General features: G+C 45.5%; 1 protein-coding gene across 4 annotated transcripts in view; it reads right to left on the bottom strand.

Annotated features, from left to right (window-relative positions):
• PHACTR1 (phosphatase and actin regulator 1) overlaps positions 1-11875 on the bottom strand; it is a 386579-nt gene that overhangs the window by 161099 nt on the left and 213605 nt on the right. The window contains exon 1 of one of the 4 annotated variants that reach the window (XM_042461663.1): positions 4813-4964. The exons of the other annotated variants lie outside the window; for them this stretch is intronic. The gene's annotated coding sequence lies outside the window, so the exon portion shown is untranslated. Of the gene's footprint in view, positions 1-4812; positions 4965-11875 lie in introns of those variants that run through there. 4 annotated transcript variants of the gene reach the window in all.

Here is an 11875-nt window from a genome sequence, read left to right as displayed (position 1 = left end):
ATAATAATAATAATAATAATAATAATAATAATAATAATAATAATAATAATGATGTTTATTTATAGCCCGCTTTTCCAAGGAGATCAAAGCGGGTTACAACAAGAGTACTAAACAGTGTACAATTTACAACAGTATCTACATTATAAAATCTCATAACAAATACATCAAATTTTTAAAAACAAGATAAAAATTACAAACATTAAAAACCACAACAATAACTAGCTTAAAAGTGCTAGTGTAACGGGGAGAGAGCAGATATCACAGCGCCTAGGGGAAGGCCTGTTGGAAGAGGAAGGTCTTCAGCTTCTTCCTGAACAGGTCAAGGGAGGTAACCGATCGGAGCTCGCCAGGAAGAGAGTTCCAAAGCTGCAGGGCCGAGTTGGAAAACGCCCTCTGTGCAGTCACGGTGTACTTCATATCAGGAACCCTCAACAATTGCTTCCCAGCCGATCTGAGAGCGCGGGCGGATTATATGGGGAGAGGCGGTTCTCCAAGTACCCTGGGCCAAAGCCATTTAGGGCTTTATAGGTAATAGCCAACACCTTGTATTGGGCTCAGAAGCGAATGGGCAGCCAATGAAGATCTTGCAGAATAGGTGTTATGTGGCTAGTCCTGGAGCACCCAGTGACTAACCTAGCTGCCATATTCTGCACTAATTGAAGCTTCCGGGTTTGATACAAGGGATGCCCCATGTACAGCGTGTTACAGAAATCCAACCGAGAGGTCACCAGAGCATGTACCACCGTTTCAAGGTCCCCCCGGCCCAGGAAGGGTCGCAGCTGGCGTATCAGCCGAAGCTGATAACAAGTGCTCCTGACTGTTGCATCCACCTGAGATGTAAGGTGGAGCAATGAGTCCAGGAGCACCCCCAGACTGCGAACTGAGTCCTTCAGGGGAAGCGTGACCCCATTCAGGATAGGTGGACAAATCTCCATCCCCGGACCAGGGGAGCCTATCACGAGTACTTCCGTTTTCTCTGGATTCAAGCTGAGTCTGTTTTCCCTCATCCAGCCCATTAGTGACTTCAGACAGGCATCTAGAGGAGAGATGCCATCCCTGGTCACTGCATCAGTCGGAGACACAGAGAAACATATTTGGGTGTCATCAGCGTACTGATAACACCACGCCCCATGTCTCCGGATGATCTCTCCCAGCAGTTTCATGTAAATGTTAAATAGCATGGGGGACAGAATGGCTCCTTGAGGGACACCAGATGTCAGTGGCCTCTTATCGGAGCAGATGTCCCCCAGCTGCACCATCTGGAATCTACCCGAGAGGTAGGAACGGAACCACTGGAGTGCAGTGCCCCCGATACCTAACTCCCTCAAACGTTCCAGAAGGATACCATGGTCAATGGTATCGAAAGCCGCTGAGATGTCCAAGAGCACTAACGCTACCCCTGTCCATGCCTTGGGCAAGTCACTCTCCCTCAGCCTCTGTGAATGACAGTGGCAAATCCCTTCTGATGAAATTTGCCAAGAAAAACCCATTGTAGCTTTCCCATAGGGTGGCCATAAACATGAAATGACTTGAAAGCACACAACAACAACAAATAAAAATTAACTGAAGCCTTGGAAATGGCGATGCTACTTTAGCACTGCTAGCTCAAGGCCATGGCTGCAGAGTGGGGATAGGAACATCTTGCATTGCTTATGTCATGTGTAGCACCACAGATCTTTGGCGCACTGTTTGTGTATGAACCATCAGGTCACCTGTCAACATATGGCAACCCCATGAGTTTCATAGTGATTTCATGCTCAAGGAATCCTCAGAGGTGGTTTTGCCAGTTCCTTCCTCTAAAATATGCCCTACACCAGTGCCTGGGATTCGTTCGCGGCCTCTCATCCAAGTTCGAATCAGGAGTTCCTCTGCTTAGATTCCAAGATCAGACAGGATCATGTGCCCTAAGGATTTTTAGACACCCAAGATCATTACACACTCAATAACAGGGCTCTTACATGGTGCTAAAGGCACAAACCCTGTATTTCTATTGGCTCCCTTGTGAAAGCCACTAGATCCTCATTTGGAGGCAAAAACCAATGAAACTTCATTGAAAACCTAACAAAGTGATCTGTTGGAGGTTGACAATGTGTAAAAAATGAAATAATGAAAAGAAGCAAGCTCTTTTATTAAGAAGCTGGGTTTGTTTATTTTTAGAAAAACCTGCCCCCTTTCTTAATTTGGGGTGGGGTGGGCCTCTTTCATCATGATTACATGACCTACAAAGGTTCCTTGATTCCATCTAGATATAGCAATGTTGCCTTCTCTATTTTATATTCACAACATCCCTACGAAGTAGGTTAGACTGAGAGAAAGTATCACTCAATTCACACCCAGTTAGCTTCCCAGCAGAGGGGGGATATGACGCTAAATCTCCCCATGTTGGCCAGCCTTTGCAGCACAATAAGGATGACGAAGACGTGGGACAGGCTAGGGTACCTCAGAGACATATCCTTGTCTTATAATTCCACAAAAAAGTTAATCCTGTTGCAGCAACGCCTCCTCATTAACCACCAACAGCACCCAATAGTAACAGAATACTGAATCCTCTCACTTTTCTATTTCTGTCACCCTCAATTGCAACAGAGGACACACATACAAAGGTACCCTCTGGGGGCTACGTGAAAACATGCCTTCCAAACTCACTCTCTAGAATTCCCCAGAGGGTCACGTCTGTGAAGCTTGCATCCACCAATTCCCACATGACTCAACTGAATCCAGAAATGCAAGACAATTTCTCAGTCTGCAAAATCCCTGTTTTGTCAATCCATTTCAGTGGGCCCTTGGTATCCGCTGGGGTTCAGTTCCAGTACCCCCCCCATGGATAGCAAAATTTGTGGGTGCTCAAGTCCCATGAAATACAGTGGCATTGTAAAAGGGTGTCCCTTGTATAGAATAGCAAAATCAAAATTGGAGCTTATTTATTTTTGGAATACGCTCGTCCCTCCACATTCACTAGGGTTAGGGGCACAGGAACACTCCCCCCCCCCCAGTAAATGTGGAAAAACCACAAATAGCAAAAACACTATTCTCTTTAGGAATCTCTAAGTCTTTCAGTGCAATTTTTGGTTAGTTGACCACAGAGTTGTGGTGGAGGACCTAGATATTACTAAAGAGAGCATATTAATAAAATCCATGAATAATAAAATTTGCAAAAGTCAAAGCCGCAAATGTGGAGGGATAAGTGTATTTTCAAGCTGTGGATAGCTGAATTCATGAATGAGGAGGGCTGACTGTATTGATCTCCATGCACTCATACGTGTTGGGTTCAAGCAGGCACCAACAACTGGTATCAACCATAAATATGCCTGACCCCATGACCCCAGATGGGGAGACTGGGGGAGATCAACCCCCTCCAGTCTAGACTGAAGGCCACTGATCCCCCTCCCTAAAATGTTCTGTCAAAATTGGATTACCTAAATGCCTGTGTAGCTAAACCTCCTCAGGAATTATCTGTAAAAATTCCAGTAAATTATCAAACACTGAGAAATATAAATACTGCTAATGATGTTGAGTCCTCTCAGGAATACTAAAACCTGTCTGCAGTCCCATCTAATGCACTTGAGGATAAGCTATTCTGAACACATGGACATAACAGTTTTCATACTTTCAGGATGTCTCAACAATAAGGGATGGGGAAAAGAATTTGCTCTCTCTAGTACCTTGAAGAATTAGATTAATAGTATCTAATCAATAACAGTGCATAGTATCTAATAATAAAATAGTACCTGATTAATAACAACAGAGCCAGCATGGCATAGTGGTTTGAGTGGTGGACTATAACTCTGGAGATCAGGGTTCAATTCCCCAGTCGGGCATAAACACTCACTAGCAGATCACACTCTCTCAGCCTCAGAAGAGGCTCTGAAGAAACTTGCCAAAAAAACCCTAGCATTGGGTGGCCAGAAGCCATAAACGACTCCAAGGCACACAACACACACAATCCTGGGATCAAACAACAACAACAACAATAACAACCTGCCTGCCAATATCCCCCAAAAATACAGTTCTGACATCCCTGCCTAACACAGACATACCAAAGGAATAATTATTATTATTATGATCAACATTATTATTTGCAAACTGAAGCATAATATTTATGCTATGGAGGCAGGAGAAGGGTTAAACTACATGCACAACAAAAGAAATGTGTTCTTCTTCATACGCTTACATCTCCTTGCCTACCTAGGCAGAAAGACCAGAAAGTTGCTTCCACATCTGCTGCAACAGCAGCACCTTCCAAAACTAAGCAACAGGCTGCATCTGCACAGCAGAAATAACTTGGTTTGACACCACTTTATCTGCTATGGTTATTATTATCATTACTTTCATTTTATTTTCTTATATCCCACCTTTCTCCCAATATAGGGACTCAAGGTGGCGAACAAGTATAAAACAATACAATTTAAAATACAATACAAAATATTAGAAGACATGGTTCTAGGCTAGAGAATTCTGGAAATACAGTAGTAGTTTGTTGTGGCACCAACCATCAAGCAATCTCAGGGCTGAAAAACCACCTTCCCTTTTTAAATTCCCTTACTGGAGGGGCAAAGGGGAAAAAAAATCCCAAACTGTTGTTCTTCCAAAATAAAACACAGCAACAAGAATCTCACAGAAAGATGACTATCTTTTTGGATGAATATCCTAGGGAACCAAGCTTTGCTTTCACATACAACCCCCCCCCCCCCCAGTGAAGCACCCCAAACTCCTGCCTTTCTTTGCTCCCCACCCCCAAATATCACAATATTTTTTTAAAAGCATGGAAAGTGCAAAAGGAGACAGGAATGAGCTTGCCATTGCTAGGCTTACCTTTCCAAAGGCAAGGATCCTTAGGAGCTGCTGGCTGAGATCTCCATGCAGCAATTCATGGCTCACAAAGGGAGATGCAACCAGTTTCCAAAGCTGGGCATGCTCAGGAAGGGGAGGAAAATAGCCCTTGCTTCCCCCCCCTCCCACTTTCACCTTGTCTGGTTCCAAGGCTTCCTTGCAATAAAAGAAAAGATCCTTGCAGAGGCTGCAAGATCTCTGAGTGCTTTTGCAAGGAAACTGCACCCTCCTTGCTTGCTTTTTCTGTAGGCGGGGTTTTTAAACACACAGTTTGTTCTGCTTTTTCAAGAATCACTTTTCTCTCCTTCTGCAGGGAATTACTCAGCCACCCGCCACGTGATGCCAAGCAGCACAATTATATAATGCAAATGGTGTTCAGGGTGTGTGTGTCTTGTTATTGTGTGTCTTCAAGTCCTTTCTGACTTGTGGTGACTCTAAGAGGAACCTAGCCTAGGGCTTCTTTGTTGGAAAGTTTCTTCAGAGGGGGTTTGCCATGGCCATCCTCTGAGGCTGAGACAGTGCGACTTGCCCAAGGTCACCCAGTGGGTTTCCATGTCTCAGCAGGGATTTGAACCCTGATCACCAGAGTCATAGTCCAACACTCCAACCACTAGGCCACACTGGCTCTCTAGGTGTGCCTATGTTTGTGTTTTTGCAGCTGGAAGTCACCATGAACAGGAACCCAAAGAAAAACAACACCAGCGACATAGAGGAAGAAGTCTTTCCTCAGGGACGTAGCCAGGATTTTGAGAAGGGGGGGGGTCCAGACTAAGTGCCACCATTTTGAAAAATCCACCCCCAAGTTTGTCCTTGGGTTGAAGAAGGGGAGAAAAAGTAAAAGAGGGCTTGCTCCCTGACATCCTCCTCTCAGCTCCTGCTGCCCTTGCCTTCCCCAAACCCAAATGCGCGGGGAGCTCGGCTGAAGCAGGAGCAGCAACCAGGGCATGGTCCCTTTTCGGGGGGGGGTCCTGGCCCTCATCCTCTGCTCTCTGGAGGGCAACCTGCATGTGGAGGGGGGCAGGGAAGGGAGAGGAAGAGAGAGTACGCCAAATAGAGCGAAAGAGGGAGAGAGAGAAATCACAGCCACACCTAGACTTCAATCTACTTCCTCAGATGCATTTAGATGCAATAATAATAATAACATGTAGAGAGATCTTGCAGCACCTTTGGGACTCACTGAAAGAAAGAAATTGACGGCATGAGCTTTTGAAGACAGTGTACTTCTTCAGATGCATTTAGATGCAACAACAACAACAACAATATGTAGAGAGATCTTGTAGCCCCTTTGAGACTAACTGAAAGAAACACATTGGCAGCATTAGTTTTCCTAGATGTTAGGTTTCCTAGCATTTTCCTCAGATGCATTTAGATCCAATAATAATAATAATAATAATAATAAGTAGAGAGATCTTGCAGCACTTTTGAGACTCACCGAAAGAAAGAAATTGGAGCATGAGCTTTCCTAGACTTCAGTCTACTTCCTCAAGTGCATTTGTGGCTTGCAAAAGATCACCCAGTGGCTTTGTAGGGTCCAGTTGGGAATCAAACCCTGGACTCCAGAGTACTCCAGTGATCAAACCACTATGGAGTAGGAGGATTAAATAGGGCAGCTATGGGCCATTTGTGGCCATGGGTCATTGTTTTGTGGTCCTCCCATCCATCCTCCCCAATTCCAAAATAATAATAATAATTATTATTATTATTATTATTATTATTTCCCAACATTTATATCCTGCCTTTCTGTCAAAGTGGGACCCAAGGCGGCTAACAACACATAGAAAACACATTAAAACAACAATGAAAATCGTAAAAAATACATTTAAAAATTACAAATATAAAATATAAAATACAAATATAAAATTCCAGCGGTTAAAATCAGCCAAACCCATGCATCAGGAGGGGGTCTTTGGCTAAGAGAGAGGAGAGAAGGAGTGAAAGACACTCTGTACATGCTCAGGTACCCACTGATTCTAAGACTGAGCATTGAAACAATAATTCTGAGGTTCAGAGGCTTGGTGGCCTTCCCTTCAACACAAGCAAGGTCCCTTCCAGAAAGAAAATGGAGAGGGGTGGGGAGTGGGTTTAACTCATGGATAGAGGTCCCACTGGGTGACCATGGGCAGGTCATACTCTCTCAGCCCCAGAGAAGCACCCTCTGGAAAAATTTGCCAAGAAAGCCCCATGATAGATTTGCCTTAGGGTTGCCATGAGTCAGAACCAACTTGCAAATAGCATCAGCAAAAGAGCTCCAAAGCTGCATCCACACTGCAGAAATAGTGCAGTTTGAAAACACTTTAACTGACTGGCTCCATGCTATGGGATCCTGGGATTTGTAGTTTTGGGAGCTATTTAGCCATCTCTGCCAGCCACAAGAATCTGAAGTGCAATTCCCAGATCTCCTCATCATTTCATCATTTATTTCATTTCTGTGCCACCTTTTCCCCCAGAAAAGGACCCAAGGCAGTTTGGTTTTTATGGTTGACACCACTTTAACTTCCATTATAGTTCTGTGCTATGGAATCTTGGGATTTGTAGTTTTGAGGAGCTGTTTAGCCATCTCTGTCAGGTGCCACAACAAACTTCAAATCCCAGCATTCCACAGCATGGAGCCAAGGGCAGTTAAAGTGGCATCAAAATGGATTATTTCTTTAGTGCAGATGTAAACAGAGTCCTTCCTCTCAAGCTGTTCACATCAGATAAATTCAGATTGATAAAGTGCAGCTGCTCAAGCAATTAGCGGCAGCCACTCTGTTCATGCTCAGAGACACTCTGTTCATATTCTGAGACACTCAGAGGGGGGCAAAAAAGGAGCTACTTGAGGATGAGCTTATGAAACATGAATGGGTTTAATGGTTGGACTCAAGTAGCTTCAATATATACCATTATATATATATAAACATACCAAACTCCAAAATACATCTAGTCCTCAGCATTTTGGATAAGGGAGATTCAACCTGTAGTTGATTGTTGTTATTAGAAGTCACCTTTTCTTTCTTTGATATTTCCTTTTAGAGCCTTCCTTCTCCCTTCCTTCCTTTTTCTTCCTTCCTTCCTTCCCCTTCCTTCCTTCTTTCTTTCCTTTCTCTTCCTTCCTTCCTTTAGTTCTCCCTACCCTCGTTTTTCCTTCCTTTTTTCTGTGTGTCTTCCTTCCCTCTTCTTCCTCCTCCTCCTCCTCCTCCTCCTCCTCCTCCTCCTCCTCTCCCGGACGGAGACCTTTTTTGGCAAAAGCCCAGAGGAGGAGGGAGAAGGAAAGAGGGGCAAAGATGTTGCTGGGAGGGAGACCAGCCCTCTCCCCTCCCTCTCTCCGACGGAAGGAGGAAGCAGGAGGAAGGAGCTTGAACAACAGGCATTGCCCCCACCTCAAGGCTCCCTCCCTCTCTCTCTGAGCCTCCCTCTCCCTGAGACTTTTCCCCCCTTTCCCTCTCTATCCAAGTCCGTGCTTTTGATGGAGAGGAGGGGGAGGGGGAGGAAGGAGCTTGATGGGGGGGTCCTGAGGAGGAGGAGTGGAAGCCGGACTCTGAAGGAACCGAAAGGGAAAGAAGTCACAGGGACTCCCTCCCTCCCTCTCTCTCTCTCTGAGCTTGGCGTTCAAACTCCTCCCTCCTCCCTCCCCCCCTCCATTTAAGCCACAGAGCAGAGGGAAAAGAGGAACTTTTGTTTTGTCTTTCCTCTGTTCCCTCGCTGTGGTTTTAATGGAGGGGGGGGGGGGGGAAGGGGCTTGAACCCCCCCGGGGCCGGGGGGGGGGGGTCCCCCCCCCCCCCCCCCCCCCCCCCCGGCTACGTCCTTGCTTTCCTCCTTAAACCAAGGCAGATGTTGGCTTTAAAAACAAAACAAACTGCACAGGAAGGGAAATTACTTTTTTTAAAAAAATAAGTCCATGCTGGTTGGAGGATTCTGGGAGTTGTAATGCAAAATGAACTTTATCACTGTTGTTTGCCCTGAAGTTGACTATGAATGGAGACTCCAAGACACCCAAACAATACCAGCCTTGCTAAGGTTCTGCAAACTCAGGGCCATGGCTTCCTTGGTTGAATCAATCTCCCCTTTTTCTGTCTCCCCTGCACATTACCAGCCATTATCCTCTTTTCCAAAGAGTCACATTGGCTCTTGTATGTCCAAAATCTTCAGGCGTAGTGGTTTGAGTGTTGGCCTACGACACTCAGCCATGAAACCCACTGAATGACCATGGACAATTCACACTCAGTTTCAGAACAAGGCAATGGCACACCTCCTCGGAACAAATCTTGCCCCATGATAGATTCACCTTAGGGTCCCCATAAGTTAGAAATGACTTGAAGGCATACAACACACATGCACACACACGGCCAAAGTATGATTTTTTTATCATCTTGGCGTCTAGTGAGGGTTCTACAAAGAGCTGCCTCAAATTGTTTTCTTGTTCTTGAGAAAAGCATCCTAGGAAGGAAACTGGTCTCCCCAGCCAGCCCAGACCTGGGACCTGTACTAAGTGGCAGCAGCTCTTTGGGAGTCTTTTTCCCTCAAGAAGATTTGTGCTTTGAACCTTTTGTATTCAAAACAGGTGCTCTACCACTACTGCCCACACCCCCAATTGCCCCCCCCTTTTGCAGAAAAAGTCCTGATTAATCCTCTGTCATCCCACTTTTTCAGCTGCTTTAAAAACGGATTCCAAGCAATGCTCACCCACTGAGAAACCCCAAAAGAAATGCTACGATAGGATTGTGCCAATACTTATATTGTGTATCCTACCTTTCTATAGTACTTAGGATTGCATACTTCCTCCCATTTTAGCCTCAGAACAGCCATGGGGATTGGCTTGCTAGCAAAAAGAATGATTAGTTGAAAGCCACTCATTAAACCCTATTGAGGAACAAGGACTTGAAGCTACCTTCTTCCAGTCCAGGTCCAAGTTTGAAACCTTTTTTTTTTTTTTGGTAATACTTTTTCATATCCAGAGGAATGAATTGGTGATGTCTGAAGATCAGTCAGTCATCATGACAGTCTCCATAGCCACTCCACCAAGCAGAGTCCAAAAACCCCAAGTAGCAGTGCTGATCCATCAACAAACAGGTGCTAGCATTTTTCATCTCCTCCAGGAGGAGGTTTCTATAAAGCTATTCTTAACTGCCTATTTGTGGCCAAGCCTTATGCGTCATTAACTGGGATAGCTCACAAGATATCCTTGTTGGGGAATCCATCCCCTCCTTTCCAGCTATAAAGACTGCAGAGAAAAGTCAGAGGGAACAGTGAAATTTGAGTGGGATAGTAGATTATGCCATCAACCTACCTTGCTAAGAAAAACATCCTAGTTCTTTGACCCTATGAGTCTGGCTCTGCTACCTCACTTTGCAACAGCAAGTGGCTCAAACACTACAATGTGGCCCAACACTACAATGCAGTCTATCTGACTGGAGGCCAGTGCAGCTCTTTTATTTCTATTATTATTCTTATTTCATATGTGCCTAAAATATTCTCATTTGATGTTCTAGCACTCTATTCCATCTGACTGGTTTCTGCAGCTCACACACTTTTAAAGGCTTTGCTTAGCTGAGAGCACAATTTTATTTGTACTATACAGTACTTCTCTTTATTAATTACTGCCCTTTTATCCATTTGATTTGGCTAATGGATTTCTTTGTTCAATTGGCTTAATGGCGTCTAATTGATTACTTCTGTTCTTCACAGCCTCGCCTGAGAACATCATCTCCCCCCAAAGAGCTCACCTACAGTCAACTCAAGACATAGGAACACCTTACTGACCTTTTGCAATCTGCACCAGTGGCAAAGAAAGTCAGGAACAATTAAAGAACAGAATCTTCTCAGCAATCAAACAAGTAATGTGACATTGCCATTGAAAATCCATAATTTCTCTCCATAACATACTCAGGACTAAGCCAAACTAAGATGGTCATAGACCTGTAAATCCATTGACCTTCACATTACTTTTTGGACTAAACCTCTCAGAACTCTTCATTGTGGCTTGAGGATACTGGGAGCTGTAGTCCAAAAGGCTGTTTTTCTCAGTTCTGATTGAAACTGTAACCCCTGTCATCCAAGACACATCTGACCATGCTGGCACTGTATGTACCGTATATACTCGTTTATAAGTCGACCTCATGTATAAGTAGAGGGAAGGTTTCAGGGTCAAAATCCTGGATTTTGATATGACCCATGGATAAGTCGAGGATAAAACATAGGGGGCCATAAGGAAGGATGGAAAGGGGGAAATACCACTTCCGTCTTCTTATCTGGACCTCTAGGAAGCAAGTGGATTTAAATGGAGAGTTGTTTCCACAGGAGTTTTCCCCATAGGAAGCAAAGGCTTGCAAACGGAAAAGGGAAGTGGATTTAAATGGGGAGTTTTCTCCATAGGATGCAAAAGCTTGCAAAACGGTACAGGCACCGGCGTTTCAATGGGGAGTTTTTCCCATTGGAAGCAAAGGCTTGCAAACAGACCAGGGAAGTGGATTGCAAAGGGGAGTTTTTCTAATAGGAAGCAAAGGCTTGCAAACTGACTGGAAGGGGAAGGAATTCAATGGAGATTGGGGCGTCAGGCTTGCTTGCTATAGGACCGTGATGGCGAACCCGTGGCACACGTGCCACGGGTGGCATGCAGCCCCATTTCGCCAGGCACGGGGCAAGGGAGAAGGCGGAACAGGAGCGTGCCCGTTCCGCCTCCTCCCTGCCATTTTCGGGCCTCCCGCTGTCTCTCTCAGAGAGCGGGAAGCCAGAAAATGGTGCTTGGGAGGAGGAGAAAGAGGCTCGCGTGCGCGTCTTTCTCCTCCTCCCAGCCGTCTTCCCATTCCTCCACGCGAAAGGGCTCCATGGAGCCCTTTCGCGCAGAAGAAAGGGAAGCTGAGGAGGAGGAGGCTGGGACGCGTGCCCAGCCTCCTCCTCCTTGGCTTCTCCTTCCCCCGTTCGCCCTCCCAGACCCAAGGCCCTTGCCCACTTCTCTTTCCTTCCTTCCCTTCCCAGGCCCAAGGCAGCGCTGCCTTCAGTTTGGGAAAGAGAGGAGGGCAGGAGAAGGGGCCCCATGCCGGCTTCTCCTTCCCCCGATCGCCCTCC

The sequence above is a fragment of the Sceloporus undulatus genome, chromosome 4, assembly GCF_019175285.1.
Source record: "Sceloporus undulatus isolate JIND9_A2432 ecotype Alabama chromosome 4, SceUnd_v1.1, whole genome shotgun sequence".
NCBI lineage: Eukaryota > Metazoa > Chordata > Lepidosauria > Squamata > Phrynosomatidae > Sceloporus > Sceloporus undulatus.
This window is presented reverse-complemented; position numbering and strand designations above follow the sequence as displayed.